Source organism: Heteronotia binoei, chromosome 5 (assembly GCF_032191835.1).
Source record: "Heteronotia binoei isolate CCM8104 ecotype False Entrance Well chromosome 5, APGP_CSIRO_Hbin_v1, whole genome shotgun sequence".
NCBI lineage: Eukaryota > Metazoa > Chordata > Lepidosauria > Squamata > Gekkonidae > Heteronotia > Heteronotia binoei.
In genome coordinates, this window is record NC_083227.1 from 57,654,638 (window position 1) to 57,673,870 (window position 19,233).

General features: G+C 43.2%; 1 protein-coding gene across 6 annotated transcripts in view; it reads left to right on the forward strand.

Annotated features, from left to right (window-relative positions):
• Positions 1–19,233, forward strand: part of MITF (melanocyte inducing transcription factor) — a 191,040-nt gene that overhangs the window by 9,301 nt on the left and 162,506 nt on the right. The window contains exon 1 of one of the 6 annotated variants that reach the window (XM_060239536.1): positions 12,984–13,056. The exons of the other annotated variants lie outside the window; for them this stretch is intronic. The gene's annotated coding sequence lies outside the window, so the exon portion shown is untranslated. Of the gene's footprint in view, positions 1–12,983; positions 13,057–19,233 lie in introns of those variants that run through there. 6 annotated transcript variants of the gene reach the window in all.

Below are 19,233 nucleotides of genomic sequence, written 5' to 3' on the forward strand. Positions count from 1 at the left end.
ATGGGAACACATTCAGCCTATGCTGAAAGAGCTGCACTGGCTACCAATAATGTACCGGATTCGCTTCAAGGTGCTGGTTTTAACCTTTAAAACCCTATATGGCCAGGGTCCTGCCTTTTCCCGTATATGCCTCAGCGAGCACTTTCGTCTGGATCTCAAAATCTGCTGGTAGTTCCCAGTGTCAAGGAAGTGAAGCTTCAGTCAACTAGAGCCAGGGCCTTTTCTGCAGCTGCCCCTAGCTGGTGGAATGAGTTGCCAGAGGACATTAGGGCCCTGCGAGAGCTCCCACAGTTCCGCAGGGCCTGTAAAACGGCACTCTTCCACCTTGCTTTTCCATAAGGATAACTTACAGCAATGGACTAGGCTCATAAATCGGAATTTAACATCATTCTGGACTTCCCACCACGCTATGGCGATTTGGGGTCCTATGAACATTTAACACTGACTACTGAAACTTAATTGCATGATGAATCATAGTAGTAGCATCCATTGTTTTTAACTGCTATTTTAATGTTGTTTTATGCTTTGTTTTATGCTTTATGTAGTAATGTTTTTATCTTGTTGGTCATTTTCGATTCTAACCTGTGAGCCGCCCTGAGCCTGCCTTCGGTGGGGAGGGCAGGATATAAATAAAATAAATAAAAAATAAATAAACATTTCTATACTGTGACACTACTGTCCGCTGTCTGGTAGCTGAAGAAGTGTTCATGCACACAAAACATACCCAGAATTAAACCGTGTTGGTCTTAAAGGTGCTGCGGAACTCAAATTCTGTACTACTGTCTTCTGTTATGGTGGCAGTGAGTGACCCTCACAGGGAGTGAAAAATGAGAAGCCTTTTCAAGCATGAGTCATACTGCATCATGGGCTGGTGCATAGAACCTTAGCTGTGAGAAATTACTGCCATAGGGAGGCTGTTTCAGATGGTCTTTGCTTGGTACTTCAAATGTGAAAATGTTACTCTAAGATGAAATGTGTGGAGGAAGGGGGCAGGCTTTGTTAGAGCCAGAAAGAGGGAGCTGGCCAGCCTGATGTGATGTGTGTAGCATTGCGTGCGTGTGTGTGTGTGTGGGGGAGGTCAGAGAAAGGGTATTTAAGGACTGTCCTCCACCTTGCCCCATCTTTGGCATGGGTTGATTGGTACACAGTAAAGGTGAGCACCTGAAGGTGTCACTTTGTAGGGTGAATGGACAGTTATCAGACCAGAAGCTTGGGGCATTAGTACCTTCATGGAGCGGAGAAAGTAACTCAGTGAAGGATTCCTTTATCCTCAACAAGCAGACTTCATGGCTAGGGGGAAAGGAAATGGCACACCTCCTTTGAGCATGTGATGGTTCAGTGCTTGGGACAGGATGGCTTTGCCTGTAAACTCTGGGATGCCTAGCCAAGAGAAGGCATTACTCTTCTGTATTCCACCAGTCGCCCACACTGTGGTTATGTGTGGAATGGGATTTGCTTGCCAGCTGCAGATCTTTTGACTAATGTAAGATAAATATAGTTGGTCATTTCATTATACCATCTAAAGGCATTGGCTTTCCTTATTTCTTCATCTCTAATACAGTTGTTACTACTTCTGGCTTTCCTACCAAAACATAACTTTTCACATGAGTAGTCTACTCATGTGAGCATGATGACATTGGAGGAAGGAGCTCCGGAAAGGTTATATTCCTGCCTCACAAGATTTCAATTTAGAAAAATTGCATCTTCTGTGAATTCTCTTTTACAGTTCAACACTAAATGAGCACCTACTAGAGTGAGTAAATTGGCTGCACCAACTAGTAAGAAGAAGATGATATTGGTTTTATATCCCGCCTTCCACTTCGAATCTCAGAGTCTCAGAGCGACTCACAATTTCCTTTATCTTTCTCCCCCACAACAAACACCCTGGGAGGTGGGTGGGCCTGAGAGGACTTTCACAGCAGCTGTCCTTTCAAGGACAACCTCTGCCAGAATATGGCTGACCCAAGGCCATTCCAGCAGGTGCAAGTGGAGGAGTGGGGAATCAAACCCGGTTCTCCCAGATAAGAGTCCGCACATTTAACCACTACACCAAACTGGCTCCAAAAATATCAGTGGGCACTTCCCTTGTGGCTCTTCAGAATCATGGCGGTTGTGCATAGGCAAAGGGAATTTGTGGATATTTTAAGTGTAGAATCTGGAACACTTCAAAATGGAAGAATCTCGACTTTATGGATGGGCATAAACTGTCTCATGAGCTAACATTGGTGACAGGTTTTGGTGGGTTTGTGATTCATAAACTTCTGTTTGTGGTAGGTCGACTGGCCATAAACTTTTAAGCCGTTTGTGGTAGTTCGTGGCAGTTTGTGAATTGATACATTTCCAGACAGTCTCTATTTGATCATCATGTTTACCGAACTTCAAGGCAGCAAAGCAACTCTGAAGCAATGGGGAAGCAGAATTCTCTAGCTTTGGAAACACCAATAGGTTCCTTGTGCATTTGATCTGTGTAGCATGCACTGTTGAGCTATGCCTGACATTTTCCCCACAAACACTTTCCTGGGGGCATTATCCCCCACCAAAGAACAAGTCCAATCTGCACATAACTTAGTGGGCATGTGGAGGAGCATCAGGGGGAGGCCCCTATGTGAGCTTGATATCTCTAGCTTGTACATGGTCCATTCTATACATTCCTGAACCTTTGCCTGTCATTTCCCAGGAAAGCACTTTACTGGAGATACCTTCTTTGGGGGCCGTAACTTCGACCTCATAAATCCAATCCTCACCAAATGTGGAAGGCAGGTAGAAGAGAGTCATCTGGTGATCCCCTGCGAATTTGGTGTCTCTAGCATGCTGTGGGGGGAGGCATTCTACCACATTGCAAAGTGAGTTGGTTTGTTTGGCAGCTAAAAGTTCATGATGGATTGTGATTTGCAAACTGGGCATGCCACAAACCAAACCATGTTTTTCCAATTCATGCTCATCCCTTCTTCTCTTTCTGGTGATGTGTTTGTGCCATAATATTGAACATCCAACAGCCTGCTAGCTTACTGATTCTTATTTACACAAAGGCTGTTATGATACACCTCCCCATGTTGGTTTTGAGTTTTTCTGCATGGTCAGCCTCAGGATTTGAATGGGAGACTACCAAAGAATTCTAGGGTCATTATGCAAAGGAAGGCAATGGCAAACCATCTCTGGACATCTCTTGCATTGAAAACTCTACAAAGATGCCATAAACTGTGTGTGCTTTACACATATGCACATCAAACAGATTATAAAGAAGAAGAAAATGTTGGATTTATACCCCACCCTTCACTTGGAGCAGCTTAGTCTCCTTCCCCTCCCCACAACAGACCTGCTGTAAGGTAGGTAGGGCTGAGAGAGTTCTCAGAGAACTGCTCTTGAGAGAACTGTGACTGATCCAAGGTCACTCCAGCAGTTGGGCATGGTGGAGTGGGGAATCAAACCTGATTCTCCCAGATCAGAGCCTGTGCTCTTAACCACTATACCAAACTGGCTCTTGTGTGTGTGTGTGTGTGTGTGTAAGGCCCTGAGCGGCCAGGGACCAACATACTTCTCCCCGTATGTACCCCAAAGGGCCTTAAGATCGGCTGACCTATATCTACTGGTAATCCCCAGTCCAAAAGATGTCTGTCTAGCCTTGACCTGATGGAATGAGCTCCCCCTAGAGATCAGGGCTCTGTGGGACTTGTTACAGTTCCGCAGGGACTGTAAAACAGAGCTATTCCACCAGGCTTTTAGTTGAGGCAGAGGATGTCCAATATGATGGGCCCCCTTCTGCCCAAACTGCCTGGTCAAACTGCTGGCTTGAAACTGCTGATAGTTTAGGAACCCGCTGATCAGACCATTTTTAGTAAATACTTGAAACAGACCTAGGGTAACTTGATCCAAGGTCACTCCATATCTTGATGATATTTATTGGTTGTAATCAGGGGTGGAATTCTAGCAGGAGCTCCTTCGCATATTAGGCCGCACACCCCATTGTAGCTAATCCTTCAAGAGCTTCAAGAGCTTACAAGGCTCTTTTTTGTAAGCTCTTGGAGGATTGGCTACACCAGGGGTGTGTGACCTAATATGTAAAGAATCGCCTGCTAGAACTCCACTCCTGTTTTTAATTGATGTAATTTTAGATTTTCAGATATGGCTTTTTGTATTTATATGTAGTTTATTGTATGGATTTTATGTTGTAACCCTTCCTGAGCCCACTTAAGTGGAAAGGGCGAGATAGAAATCAAATAAATATGTGTGTGTATGTGTATAAGCTGTGGTGTCTGTTCTCTGAATGTTTTATAGATCAGGGAAATTTTAGAAGAACAGTGCTAAATGATAGAAATATGGCAGCCTGTCTCTTGACTTCATGCTACTAAGACGCAGTTCACATGGCCAGAACAGTTATGAGGAAGGTTGTGCCCCTTGGCAAGCCATTTGTGTGAATGGTTTTCTTACACAAATCTGGTTATTTTTGCCACACCTTCAATTTTCTTGTTTCACTGAGATGCGATACAAGTTGTGGAGTCTCCATGTCGGGCAACTTAAGCATAGTTGCCCTGCTAATGTTTGGCTCCTCTGTCAAGGAGCTGAGAAATATTGCCACTTTCCTTGAACTTGATGACACCTTAGGGTACAGGATCACAGTTTTGATTCTGCAGCCCTCGTTTAGTAAAAACTGAATTTTCTCAGAATAAGCAAGTCAAGAGGTCTTTACCAAAAGTGTCACAGACGATGTAAAGGTTAATTTTTATAACATTTGAGCTATTTACAGCTTCCATTCATTCTTTTCTGTGTTTGTGGTATAGGAATAGGGAGAATAAACTGGAAGAACATTGTTCTTCAGTAATGTGCTTGACTATGCATTCTTGAGCTGGTTATATGTCTAGCTGAGGAGAGATACAGATTATGCAGTGTTTCCAGATTCTCTGGAAACAAAGGTAGAGATCTTGGCCAGTCTAATTCAGCGTCTTCTTATTTTTTTTTAAACCATAGCTAGAGGCCTAACTATGGCTATAGTCCTGTTAGATTATCCTAGTTTCCAGTGAAATCCATGGAATTAAGTGCTTGTACAGGCTTGTAGTTGTTGGGTCCACCGAGAACTGTTTCTTCTCCAGTCTCATTGAAATAAGGCATGCCCATTGTCGGTGCTTGGGGAATATTCTGGCCAGAGTACCACACTGAAAAACTCCATAACTTGCATTCTTTTGGCATTTAGCCTTTTAAAGAAAGAGAATCTGGGATTGTGTATTCCACCTCTTGCTTACTGTAGTTACCTGGTTATGTTGGGGGGGGGGGCAACCACCACAAACAACTGGTCACTATTTTCCATAGCTTGTGTCTGAAGCGCACACCTCTTACAGTGGACAGGATAAGAGAGGCATTCTATATTAAGAACAAGGTGTAGGAGTTCACAATAGACTCATTTCTACTGGCGAATACCACAGGAGTTCAATCATCAGCCACTGTTTAAGGTTTAATTATCTCTAATCAGTTTAATTGCTTAAATTGTTGGGTTACTGCTTCATAATAATGCCTGGCATCCGTAGAGTATCTGCTTCTGACATATCCATTTAAATTCCATTTTGCATCCAGTTGTTTTTTTAATCCCTCAGAAGGAGCGAATTGCTTAAAAAAGTCTTTCCTAGATCCTCTCGCCCACATTGCCCATAGATTCTCTCCATGGTGTTGATGGAAAGAAGTGTACGGCTGCCACATGTCAATTACCACTTCCAGGGTGAGTCAACAGAGAGGCTTGCAGAGATGATTGCTTCATTTAATGCTGTTCGTAATGGGAATTGCATTCAATGCACGTGTTCCCTTTAATTATAATCATGTGAAGGTTTGCTATGTGTATAAATTCATTTTTTCCAATAATATCTGGGCATACAATAGAGAACAAAAAGTGTGTTGGTTTCCATCATCATTTTCCAGAATATTACATAATGTGCTAAAATTGATGACTAAAAAGCCCCTGGGGGTGTGTGTGGGCGTATGCTGGTAGTTCAGACTATGGTGTAAATATCTGGAGCTGGAAGAAAGGGGGGAAAAAGTGGTATCAGAGTTGTCTCAGATTTGTAATTTTTTTAAATTACAAATCCTGCTTCAATGTACTTCACGGCTACTTTTTGCCACTAAAGCAATGCGGCAGTAAAACTGGGCTGCATGGGCAATTAGGCACTTTTTATGGCTATACTAATAATCGAAGAACGAATATAGTCTCCTCTGATAGTATTATAAAACCAATATGGACAAAAGGGAGAAGTCGCCGAGCTGGTTGGTGAGCGGAAATTGCATACCCAACCCTTGCTGCTTTCTTTATAAGGAGAGGCCTGTACAATGAATTATGCTGTCAGTTTGGTACCTCTGTGTCTTGACTTTTGTTGTACAAGGGAGAATACATATCCAAAGCATGGCAGAATCCTCCTTGCATGGCATGCTTGTGCATAACATTGCATGGGATATCTTTTTGGAAGCGTGTTACAGAATTATGTTTTCACCTTTTGAACATGTGTCTCTTGCCTGGGTGGATTGGTGGAAAGGGGTAGTTATTGTATTTATTTTGTTTCACCCCCCCAAACCATGTTGCAACTGGGGCATGAATGTGAAACTCCTCTTTTGTTTGTAACTGAGCTTTGCATACATAATATTTTCTAGCTGCTGAATGAACAAACTTTCAGTTTGGGAATAGGCTGAATAAGAACATAAGATAAGCCATGATGGATCAGGCTGATGGTCCATTCAGTCCAACACTCTCTGTCACACAGTGGCCAAAAAACCCCAAGTACCATCAAGAGGTCCACCAGTGGGGCTAGAGGCCCTTTCACTGTGCCCCCCCCCCCAGCACAAGAATACAGAGCATCACTGCCCCAGACAGTTCCAACAATAAGCTGTGGCTAATAGCCACTGATGGACCTTTGCTCCATATGCTTATCCATTCCCCTCTTGAAGCTGTCTATGCTTGTAGCCACCACCCCCTTTTGTGGCAGTGAATTCCACATGTTAATCACCCTTTGGGTGAAGAATGTGTCCTTGCAGAACTCAGGTGTAAACTGATTTGTTAGAGTTGGAGGCTAACTCTTTTTCAGTTGAAGTTAGAGTGTAGGCTGCCGCCTAATTAGACATGTGATGAAGTCTGCCTCAGGGTTTAACTTGGCCAAAGAAACTTTTCCTGAGTTGGACTGCCCATCCCTATTCAGAACATAGAATATGTGGTTGTTGCTGATTGTCTCCAACTTCATTGAAACCAAAACACTGACATTTAGAGAGCACCCTAAGGAAGTCTACTCAGAAGTAAATCCTGTGTTATTCCTTGGTGCTTAATCCTGGGGAAGGATCCTGTATATTTTAGTCTTTGTTTCCATGTTGCAAACTAGAAAAATATGCAAGTTTGTCTATAATGGGTCTCTTACTCTTGCAGAGCACCTGGGTGGGATGTCCTGCAGTTCTGTGTTAGGGAGAGAAGTCCACATAGAACGAGTTTGATCCCATGGAAAATTCCTACTCATGTAAGACCTCTTGCACAAGTGGAGATGCCAAGTCATTGCGAGTAGCCCATGTGCCAAGACAACTTGACTGTGTCTTATCTTGGTTTCCACTTGCACAAGGTGTATTTTAGCAAACCATAATGACCTCCAATCAAATCATGTAGCACCTGCAGATTGGACTGTAATGATGGCATCCAATAGCCTTTTGGTCAGAAGTGAAAAATCTTCCCTTGATCTTGCAGAAGCTCTTGTGCAAACTCAGTTATATAAAGTAGCTGTAACCCACAATGAACAGATCTTCTAAGAAGCAGCATATAAGTTTTCTAAATGGAGAAAGGGGAGGGACGGTGGCTCAGTGGTAGAGCATCTGCTTGGGAAGCAGAAGGTCCCAGGTTCAATCTCCGGCATCTCCAAAAAAGGGTCCAGGCAAAGAGGAGTGAAAAACCTCAGCTTGAGACCCTGGAGAGCCGCTGCCAGTCTGAGAAGACAATACTGACTTTGATGGACCAAAGGTCTGATTCAGTGTAAGGCAGCTTCATATGTTCATATGTTCATATGAGAAGTAAAACTTCTCTTCCACTATTGCATGGTGCAGTCTAGTCCAATATGCATATTGTGGCACTAGAGAAACTCATTCCTGTGAGAGCCAGTGTGGTGCATGGCTAGAGTAGGGTTGGGTTCAAAGGTGCATTGAGCCATAAGCTGAAGGCTTCTTACTTGCACATGATCATGCTTAATTGATTGGTTCACATTAAGGATGGTCACAGAATGCGGAAATGGTGGTTCATTTTGTTTTGTGGTTCATTGGGTTGCCCGATTCTTTGGTTCGTGTTGATTCATGGTTTTTTTTTATTTCTTGATCCATTTTGTGGTTTGTTGGTTCTTTTTGTTTGGGAAAGCTTAGAATGGTCCCCCAGTGAGCTAGAGATGCTGAACTTGTGGCATACTCTTCAGGAGACTCTCCTCTACCTGCTCTCCACGTTTGGTGCAAATTGGATTTTGGGGGGTCGAGTTACTGTCCCTCCCCCCAAAGCAAGTGCCCCCAGTAAACTGTTTTCCTAGGAGTATGTCAAGCTGGGGAAAGAAAGGGAATGCCACCTTGGAGTTTCTGGTCAGTTTCATTCCCCTCCCAGCTTCCTGGAAATGAAACTGACTAGAAACGCAGCACAGCTTTCCCTGTCTCCCTGCTGCTTCTGGTCAGTTTTACTTCCATGAAGCTTACCAAACAGGAACCAAATGACACACCCGGCGTTTTCGCACTGACCTTAATCAGCAGCGACGCCCCTCTTCACCGCGCAGGATCGGCGTGGATTTCGCACTTATTGCCGCGGAGCACCCGGAAGAGCCGGAAAGTCCCGCGGCTTTTGCGGCGCAAATGGAAACTGGTTTTTGGCGGTTTCCGTTTGTGCCGCAAAAGCCGCGGGACTTTCTGGCTCTTCCGGGTGCTCCACGGCAATTAGTGCGAAATCCGCGCCGATCCTGCGCGGTGAAGAGGGGCGTCGCTGCTGATTAAGGTCAGTGCGAAAACGCCCACCAAGAAAAAAGCTGGTTTATTTTCATGTTCGGGTACAATGTGATCAAACAAACCAGTTTGGAATGAACCACAAATTGGCCCATTTTGAGCACAAATTGTGATTCATGGTTCAGTTCATTCCCATGCCTAGTGCACACACACAACTCCACATTTCAAGCTTTGAAATAGGATGTACATTTGGATATTTTTGGTCTTACTATAGATCAGAAAAATACTTTATCAATATCAAGAGAGAGGTTAAAAAAAAGAGATGGGGAAAAATGTTGGGCCCCTAAGTAGCTTATACTGTCATCCTTTCCTCTTCTGTCTTCTCACAACAGCAACAACACCACAAGTTTCTAATATTATGGGAGCCCTTGAATGATGATTTTTAAAAAAGTGGTCACTCTCCATTCAAGCTTTTCCACAGTCCAGAAGGCTAGAAGCATAATCTTGTAAAAAGGAATATTAATGTCGTAAGACTTCTGCACATGTCACATGATGTGGAGATGAGTATCTGTGTTGAATGCTGTGCTCATAGCCCTGTAGATTTCTCGACTTTACAAGCTGCAGAGAATTGGTTTTTTCCTTAAGCTCTTTAACCAAATGGATTACTCTTCCACTTGTGAATTGATCATATCAAGCTACATTTTGATAAATAGAGTATTGGCTGCAGAGCTTGAAGGGTATGCGCCCTATATTATCTAGGTCTTTCAATCTCAAAGTCTCTTCCTGCTTACTGTAAACATTTAACAGTTCCCAAGTATAGAGTATAGAATACTTTTCTCCAAGGCTAGAGTAAATGCCCTGCCATTAGGTGAATTAGCAAGCATATTCCTTGGAATTCCTTTCTCTGAGTGGCTATGTGACTGTAATTCTGGATACCTCCCAGAAATGTGATGTTTTGACACCCCTCTCCTCTCCTCTCCTCTCCTCTCCTCTCCTCTCCTCTCCTCTCCTCTCCTCTCCTCTCCTCTCCTCTCCTCTCCTCTCCTCTCCTCTCCTCTCCTCTCCTCTCCTCTCCTCTCCTCTCCTCTCCTCTCCTCTCCTCTCCTCTCCCCTCCCCTCCCCTCCCCTCCCCTCCCCTCCCCTCCCCTCCCCTCCCCTCCCCCCTCTCCCTTTATGCTTCCACCACCCCTTTATTTTTATTCAACACCCTCCAATTGCACCCAAGGCTATTACTGCCCCCCTGGATTGTTCCAGCGCCCCCAGGGGGCAATATCGCCCACTTTGGGAAACACTGCTGTAGACTCTAGGTCAGGGGTGTCGATCTCATTTGTTATGAGGGCCAGCTCTGACACAAATGAGACCTAGTCGGGTTGGGCCACATGTGTCACAAAATGTAATGCCAGGTAGCAGAGAGAAAAACTTCATAAAGGACACAGACAAACACAATTAAAGATTGTTTTAAAAAAACTTAAAACATGATTAAAATATTAGCACTCATTGGTGTTTTGTTTGTATCTCTCCCATGGGATCCAGGGAACTGGCCAAAGGAAGCTCTGGCTCTTTCCTTTTTTTTCCGACGGGACCAGGAGGGGGAGGAGTCTCAGCCAATAGATGGAAGAGAGGTTTGGTTCAGTAGCTCTGCTGTGCGATTGAGAGAGCCTGGCAAAGCAAGCTCTCCCTCTTTCCCTTCCTTCCCAAGGGAGAAGCCTCAGCCAATGGAGAAAATAGGTTTTGCACTGTAGCTCCTGTGCGATTGAGCAAGCCTGGCAAAGCAAGCCGTGATGCAGAAGGAAACAAGAGAGAGAGAGAAGGAAACAGACAACAGTAAGGTGTTCAGGGGCCTGATAGGAGCCCTTTTGTGTGTGTGGGGGGGCTGATTTGGCCCACGGCCGCAAGTTAGACACCCCTGCTCTGGGTGTCCTTTGTCTGCAATTTCTCATGAGAGTATAGCAGCAGATCCTACTTGCAAGGAAATGTTGTGATACTAGTTCCTATTGCACTGTTCTTATGCCACTTGATTGAATTGTTTTGTATTGCTTTTATTGCATGGGTGGCCAACAGTAGCTCTCCAGATGTTTTTGCCTACAACTCCCTTCAGCCCCAGCCAGCATGGCCAATGGCTGGAGCTGATGGGAGTTGTAGGCAAAAAACATCTGGAGCGCTTCCGTTGGCCACCCCTGTTTTATTGCATTGTCTTCTATCTTTGTAACCCACTTTTTGCATTATGGTATGTCATGCCTTAGGTTTGTTTGCTGATTTGATACCTTATGCTGCCTGAATTGCTTTCTGTTTTGTAATTCTCTTTGAATTACAATGATATAAAACCAGTAAAATGAATTGCATTGAATCCTATTACATGATGGTAATAGAGTCATAGAATCACAGAGTTGGAAGGGACCTCCAAGGTCATCTAGTCCAACTCCTTGTACAATGCAGGAAACTCACAAATACCTCCCCCTAAATTCACAGGATCTTTATTGCTGTAAGATGGCCATCTAACCTTTATTTAAAAGCCTCCGAAGAAGCAGAGCCCATCACCTCCTGAGGAAGCCTGTTCCACTGAGGAACCGCTCTAACGGTCAGGAAGTTCTTCCTAATGTTGAGCCGGAAACTCTTTTGTTTTAATTTCAACCCGTTGGTTCTAGTCCTACCTTCTGAGCCACAGAAAACAATTCCACACCATCTTCTATATGACAGCCTTTTAAGTACTTGAAGATGCTGATCATATCACCTCTCAGCTGCCTCCTCTCCAGGCTAAACATCCCCAGCTCCTTCAACCTTTCTTCATAGGACTTGGTCTCTAGAACCTGCACCATTTTCGTTGCCCTCCTCTGGACCTGTTCCAGCTTGTCTATATCCTTCATAAAATGTGATGCCCAAAATTGAACACAATACTCCTGGTGAGGTCTTACCAGAGCAGAATAAAGCGATACCATCACTTCACGTGATCTGGACACTATACTTCTGTTCAGGGGTTGATTTGTAGAAAAATAGGTGGTAGAGCTCATTAGCATAACTCATTAGCATATTGCCCCTCCTCAGCCAAAAGCAACCCAATACAAGAAATGAGAGCCCAAGGCAAGCAAGGCCTGCTTGGACTTGCTAGAGGTCCAGCCAGCCCAAGCAGGCCTTGCTCTCCTGGGCTGCCCCCCCCCCCAGTCAAAAGGCCAACAAGCCACCCACTGCCCAAGGTTGTCGTGGGCTTCTCCAGGGTTTAATGAGGGCTGCTGGGGGAATGGCAAAGCCCCTGGTGTCTGGCTGGCTGTTCGCTCTCCTAATCCAGGGATTGTTATGCAGCTTTACCTACTATTCAATGGACAAAGTAGGTGGGGAGGAGGGGGAGACCATCAGAAAGGTTCAGGAGCTGAGCTCCTGCTGAATCTGAGGCCTGCTTCTGTTGATACAGCTCAAAATTGCATTTGCCTGAATAGATTCTGCATATCCATTTTGAGGAGCTGCAAAGTATTGCAGAGAGGCATGACACTATCTTAGTTGATAAGAGATTTTATAACTGCTTCAAAATTCTGGGTGGGTACAAATTGTACAGTGCATTTTGCACATGGTTGAACTTCAGTCCACTAGTTATACTCATTCCTTAAGTGATGGTATAAAACCCTCGACAGTATAAATTTATTAATACCTGAAGTGACTCCTGCAAGAAGCCTTTTTTTCGTTGGTCAAATTATTGTATAAGTACTGTAAAGAGAAAGAGTTATTTGAAAGGGGTTTTTTGGGGTGGGTGGGTGGGTCCCAATGTTAAATCTTTGGTTCGAACTCAGAATAGGAAAATAAAATTTTCGAAGTGCCGTTCTGATGGTGGGCAGAATTAAAATGACACCAAATGTATTGTGGCATTGTAGAGTAACCTGTTTCTGTGCCATGAGCCCTTCTAGTCTGTTGCCTATGTCAAGGAGGTGAGGTACACTGAGATATTTACAGGTGTGAATGTGGGAGTGTGATAAAGTGTTGCCTATAGCTCCGAGAGCCAAAAATACAAAGCAGAGTTGCTTGATTGTCTTAGCCACACCCACGAGTATGTTCCCTAAATAAAAAGGGGCTCTCTAGTAGACTGATTCATATCTCCTTGAGGAGCCAGCAGGGAAGGATAGGCTGATGAAGAGCACAGAGATATCACTTGTGAGTAATTGGTTGAGGCATGCCTTAACTTTCTGTAATAATATGGAGATGTTTGGTATCCTGGAACAGGTGGGGTTAGCTTTTGCTGGGCTTCAGAAATCCCCTGGAAGGGGACATGGGTAATGAGGAGGGTACTGTGGGGCCCACCTTGTCTGTGGCTAAAAATAGCTGTATAATTAACACAAAAAACTTCATTCTGAGCACGTGGCTGTCAAGATCATTAGTCATCCCAGAGGATTGCACTGAAACTTGGTAATGACTTCCCATTTGATTCCTCACTGTTGTGGAAGTTATGACAACAATTGAATTGTAAACTTCAATCAATTGCTCAGGTACTGTAACTACTTGTTGCAGCGGTAATGGAATTAAAAGTGCACCCTGACCGGTCTGAAGCTTAATAGATCCTGGGATTAGAGCCATTTTAAAAACAGTTAACATCAAAAAAGTGTTCAGTGTTGTGGCTAATAGGGTTGCCAGCTGCCTAGAGAAAAAATGTAGTGTCATTTTAATAGATCAAGTTGGGTAGCCATGTTAGTCTGTCTGTAGCAGTAGAAAATATTTCAGTAGCACCTTAAAGACTAACAAAATTTGTGGTAGGGTATGAGCTTTCGTGTATCACTGCTCACTTTCTCGGATACCTGAAGAATCTGAAGTATCTGTGGAAGGAGGAAGTTACTCACAGAAGCTTATACCCTGCCACAAAATTTGTTAGTCTTAAAGGTATTACTGGACTCTTACTCTTTCTACTGTCATTTTAATAGTGGCTTAATGGTATGGTATGCACCAGGTAATGCTATTCACCTCCATGCCAAGAAGTGCTTCAAATGCCCATTGCTACTCATTGTCTCACTTAAAGGGAGTGTTGGCTCCCCTAGTGTTAAGCTGTAAAATTGGAAGGGAAAGTTTATAAAATGTACACTAAATGTATGTGAAGATGCAGAAAAAGATATGCTATGCCTTCGGGGATCCTTTGTATACTAGACGTATTGGGTTTATCCTGACAGAGGATCTGCGTCTTTGATAATTGCATATACTGAAACTTCTTAAAGAGATACAGACTGCAATCCATACAACAGTTGCTTGGGAGTAAGACCCAGTGCATGAAATGGGATGTACTTCTTGGTAGACACGCTTAGGATTACATTTTTTATAACACCTGATAAATGGCATTTGTGAATGCATAGCTGTTCAAGGGACAGAGTTTCTAGCCATCAAAGGCAGACTGATTTCTTTAAGATGTTTATACCAGCTCATATCAACAAGGCTCCCAAGGCAGTCCACGTAAATAAAATCACACAATATTTAGTAGTCTGTTGAGTAATAAAACAAAAGCGGTAACCTTAACAGTGCTAGAATAGACAATCAAACCAGCCATGCTAAAAACGCAGTATTCGAAACAGAATATACCAGATGGCATTCTTCAACGTGGTTGAATTGCTTGTTTTTATGTGTTAATAATGACCACTAAAAAGAGAAACCCAGGCTAGCCTGATCTTATCAGATCTTGGAAACTAGGCAGAGTTGGCCCTGGCTAGTATTTGGATGGGAGACCAAGGAATACCAGGATTACACCTGCAGGGTCACGATAAGTCACACGTTGCAACAGCAACAAAGCCAGTGCCTCCTTTGAACTTTTTTATCGCCAAATGTAAATGCAAACAAATATTTTTCCATTAATGCACCAGTGCTTGAAGAGCCAGTAGGTACCAATTAAATCTACTGGTTAGGTCTTTTAGGGAGGAATCCTAAACAAGGCTGCTGCAAAGTGATCCCATTTTATTCAATGGGGCATACTCCAAGGAAGTGTTAAGATTGTAGTCTGAAAACCAGGGCTTTTAAATTTTTTTTTTTGGAGCAGGAACTCACAGGAATGCAGCTGCCTTGATATCAGGGGGTGTGGCCTACTATGCAAATGAGCTCCTGGTAGACTGTTTCTTAAAAAAAAAAAAAGACCTTGCTTAAAACTCTGAACATCCCAGAACTGGAGCAATTGTAGGACTTCCTGCCATACATCTTCCATTCCATACAAATTGCCTGGCTGATAAGGTCTGTTTTTTCCAGGAGGCCTCGTCTCCTGGCCTTGGAGGGAAGACAGGTAGTTACTAGAGGCAGAACATTTTTTGTGGCACCTTATCTAGGGAATTCTTGGCAACTACTTGCTTGACATCTCCTTTGCTGAAGTTCAGGCACTAGGTGAATAGTGTTTGTTTTTTTTAAAAAAATTGTACTCCCTTTTGATGGTACCCCCAGAACTTTTTATTTATGGCTTCCTTTTTCAGATTTTATTTGTGTTCTAGTTTGTTGATTTGGTTGCTGGCTTATTTAGTTTTTGTATTATTCCCTTTCTTTGTTCCTACTGCTTTTTTTTTTTTTTTAAAGTTGGTTGTAAAGAAGCTTGACAGCATTGTGGGTTAATGGGCAGAATGCAACAGGAGTTGAGCCATTTGGGTATAGAAAGGCATGACTGTGGGCCCAGCTGCCTTCTTCCTTAAAAGTATCTGCCTTGTCTTGGGACTCAACCTGGTCATTCTGAATGGTAAACATCTTTTTTTAAAAAAGGAATCTGACATGCTTCCCGTGTTTATGGATCCTCACTATTGTACAGAAAGTGGGGAAAAATATTTTCCCATAATAAAAGTCTTAATTGTTTTAAAAGAAGAAATGTTAAACACCTTCACGGTGTTTTTTTCTCTTAAGAGCAACAGAACATGTTCAGATCAAATATAAGTAATGGCTGGGTATTTTTCACTTTTGCAAGGACTGTAGGATGTAAAGAATGCATTTCTGCAAAATTTTCAATTGTACTTTTCCTTGTATTAAAAGGTGCATTTGCAAGCATACCTACTGATAACAGTTATAAAGCAGATACACATGATTTGTCTCATTCGAGACCCCTTTGAGCATTTGGTTCTCATAAATAGAGTGTTCCAAATGGGGCTCTTGGAGAATAGATCTGATGCCTCTTAGTTAGATCATATGTGTCCCTCAACTGAAATATCATCCAGTTTGACTTAGTATAACGTTTACAGTTAGGGTTGCCAGGTCCAATTCAAGAAATATCTGGGGACTTTGGGGATGGAGCCAGGAGTAAGGTTGTGACAAGCACAACTGAACTCCAAAGGGAGTTCTGGCCATCATATTTAAAGGGATCGCACACCTTTTAAATGCCTTCCCTCAATTAGGAATAATGAAGGATAAGGGCACCTTCTTTGGGGGCTCATTGAATTGGAATCCCTGGTCCAATCCTTTTGAAACCTGGAGGGTGTTTTGAGGAGAGGTATTGGTTGCTATGCTGCAAATTTGGTGGCTCTACCTCAAAAAAACAGCCTCCCAAGAGCTCCAGATACCTGTGGATCAATTCCCCATTATATCCTGTGGGAATTGGTCTCCATGGGGAATAATGGAGTGCCCAGCAGACATTTCCCTCCTCCGCCTCACTTTCTGATGACCTTGAAGTGGAGGGAGAGCCTCCAAACCAGGGGATCCCCTGCCCCCACCTGGGAACTGGCAAATCTATTTACAGTTCAAGATACATAAGTCAGCTCTGTACAATAGAAAGCTATTTCTTGTGTGTTCCCATTTGTGTGTCTCTCTGTGTGTTTAGGGTTATATGGGATCGTAGACAGTACACCAATTTCCAGACAGCTGTCAACTGATTGGAAGCCTATAGTAGCTAGTGATCATTTGCAATAGCAGCAGCTGCTTAAAACTTTGGCTCTTCATGTGTTGATCTGATGGTTCAGCACCCTGTGTGGCAGCCTGAAGGCACAATTGCCTTGATTGCTTTGCCATTTCTGTGAGAACAAAAATCTGGTGAACTCAGCAGTTGCACTCTTGAGTTTTGCATTTTTAGGAAATTCGGTGCTCTGCAAGATGCTCTGTGTTTAGGTAATTTTAATTATTCCATTTTTTGCTAATAGGTCATACTTTTGTTCTGTTTAATTTCAGAGCAGCGTTTCCTCTAAAAGTGTGGATGTGTCATATTGGAAGCTGTGTTCTGGACTGGTAGGAACACCTTGAACTTTTCAGAGATTTTTCTTTGGAAATAATGATTCCTCCCCCCCTACAAAAATGTAATTGGGAAGAGGAGATGAAAATCCTGGTGGTGATAAAAAAAGAAAGGAAGTCTGTGGGGCAGTGTAAGGAGTAGGGAGAGATTTCATTCTACTTGAGCTGCTTGGGTTCCTCTATGGCGAGAAACCTGGCTAAATGAAAATGGACTAGTTTGGCAGATAATGAAAAAAGGGGCTTGAACCTATTTGGCTGGGCAGAATAGACTTCAAGGTGGGCACATGATGCCAAGGTGCTTTAAACTGAGTGCTGATTGTAAACTGGCATGAATTGATTGATCCTTTTCAAGAGACACAAGATCCTTGTACCTCACTCTGTACTTTTTTGCCATCAAGTTGCAACTGATTTATGGTGACCCCATGGGGTTTTCAAAACAAGAGACGTTCAGAGGTGGTTTTCCATTGCCTGCCTCTGCATAGTGACCCTGGTACTCCTTGGTGGGCTCCCATCCATATACTGACCAGGGCTGACTCTGCTTAGCTTCTGAAATTTACTGAGATTGGGCTAGCCTGGCCCATCCAGGACAGGGCATATTATTCTTAACTACAGTTATATAAAATTTACCACTTAGTAAATTTACAAAAAAACGTTGGGTACTCATATGGTACTCACTTATTTGCACCAATGAAGTATCGAGTTCTCATCTGACTGGCAAATGTCTTCAAAGATACAGGTAGGGTTCTCTGCCAGACCTGCTACTTGAGGATACGGTTGAGTAGACATTTGAGATTTTACTAATAGTTTGAACGATAGCCTACAACCACTTATACTAGGACAGGAAAAGTGGGTTGTTAGTAAGTACATCTGTGGTTAGTCGGTTATGAAATCCAAACTGGGTTGCCTTAGAAAGAGGCTATGAGCCAGATAGAGGACAGAAGGCTTCGTCAGAATTGTATATATAGCTTTTTGGGGGGGGGTGGGGGGGGGGAGCTGAACTTGGCTTTTCAAGCTTGCAGTGCTGATCTCAGGTGCTACGATGTAAAAACAAATTTAGAATCCCCTCTTGCCTGCTTTTGTGATTATGATTGTAATGATATTCTGAGAAGACCTTGAATATAGTTTACTTCAGGATTTACTAATCTCTGTATTTGGGACAGGGAAGGAATTTTATCCCAGATCACGTTGACTACAGCAGCACTGTGTTTATTTTCTCCAAAGCCATGTGGCATGGCTGATTTGCAGTGGATGCATCACATAAGCTCCTGCTCATAGCACACTCTGGATTTACCAATGAGGTGTTAATGTGTGGAGTCCTTAAGCTTCTGACTTTGGCCCCCATCAGCCAAATTCTGCAGTCTGATTGTGTGCTATCATAACAGGCCTACTTTGTGTCTGAGCAATAAGTGGAGCTTTGGATAGGAGTAACCATTGAGGGGGTGGAGCTTTGCAGAGGAGTAACGATTGCATCCATTGAACCGCAGGGGCTGCATGGCAATTTGGTCTTGGGTTTATCAGATTTAAACTCATTACTCCAAGTTTTCTGAGGGATAGTCAAGCCACCTCATCTCTCTCATACTTTCTACTACTCTAGGAAGACACTTTTTGGGGGTATTCCTTGTGTTAATTCTCACAAGGTTATTATTACAATTCCCAGTTAACAGTGGGAAACTTTTGGCTGGTTGGCCCTTGGCTTTCCTCTGGCAACCTGTGCTAGCTTGGCAGCTACACCAAGTTTATGTTGGCACAACAGTAATGTTGTGCCAATGTCAATCCACTATAATGGCATAACGTTGCATTCAGCCACAGAGTGGAATTTACTGGTGATTCTGTTTCCCCACCCAGCAGATGTATCTCCAGGATAAGATCACCCAGTTAGACCTGAAGGTGTATTGAGAAGAACAAAGTATGCTTTTATAATCACTGCTGCAGTGCTACTTAAATAACCTTAACTTACTGGTTTAAGCGTGTATAACAAGGCAGAGGTGTTGATGAGAATATTTCAGCTCTTTGATGAGCAAGTGCTAACTTGTTGTTCAATGCCATTTTATAGTGCCGTTGAAATTAGTTGAGCAGAGTATAAGTATGACCTTTGGCCTTCCGTTTATTGCTTATCTAGACGCTATTCCTTATGAGAATTTTCCATGATCATGAAGAAGCAGCTTTTAA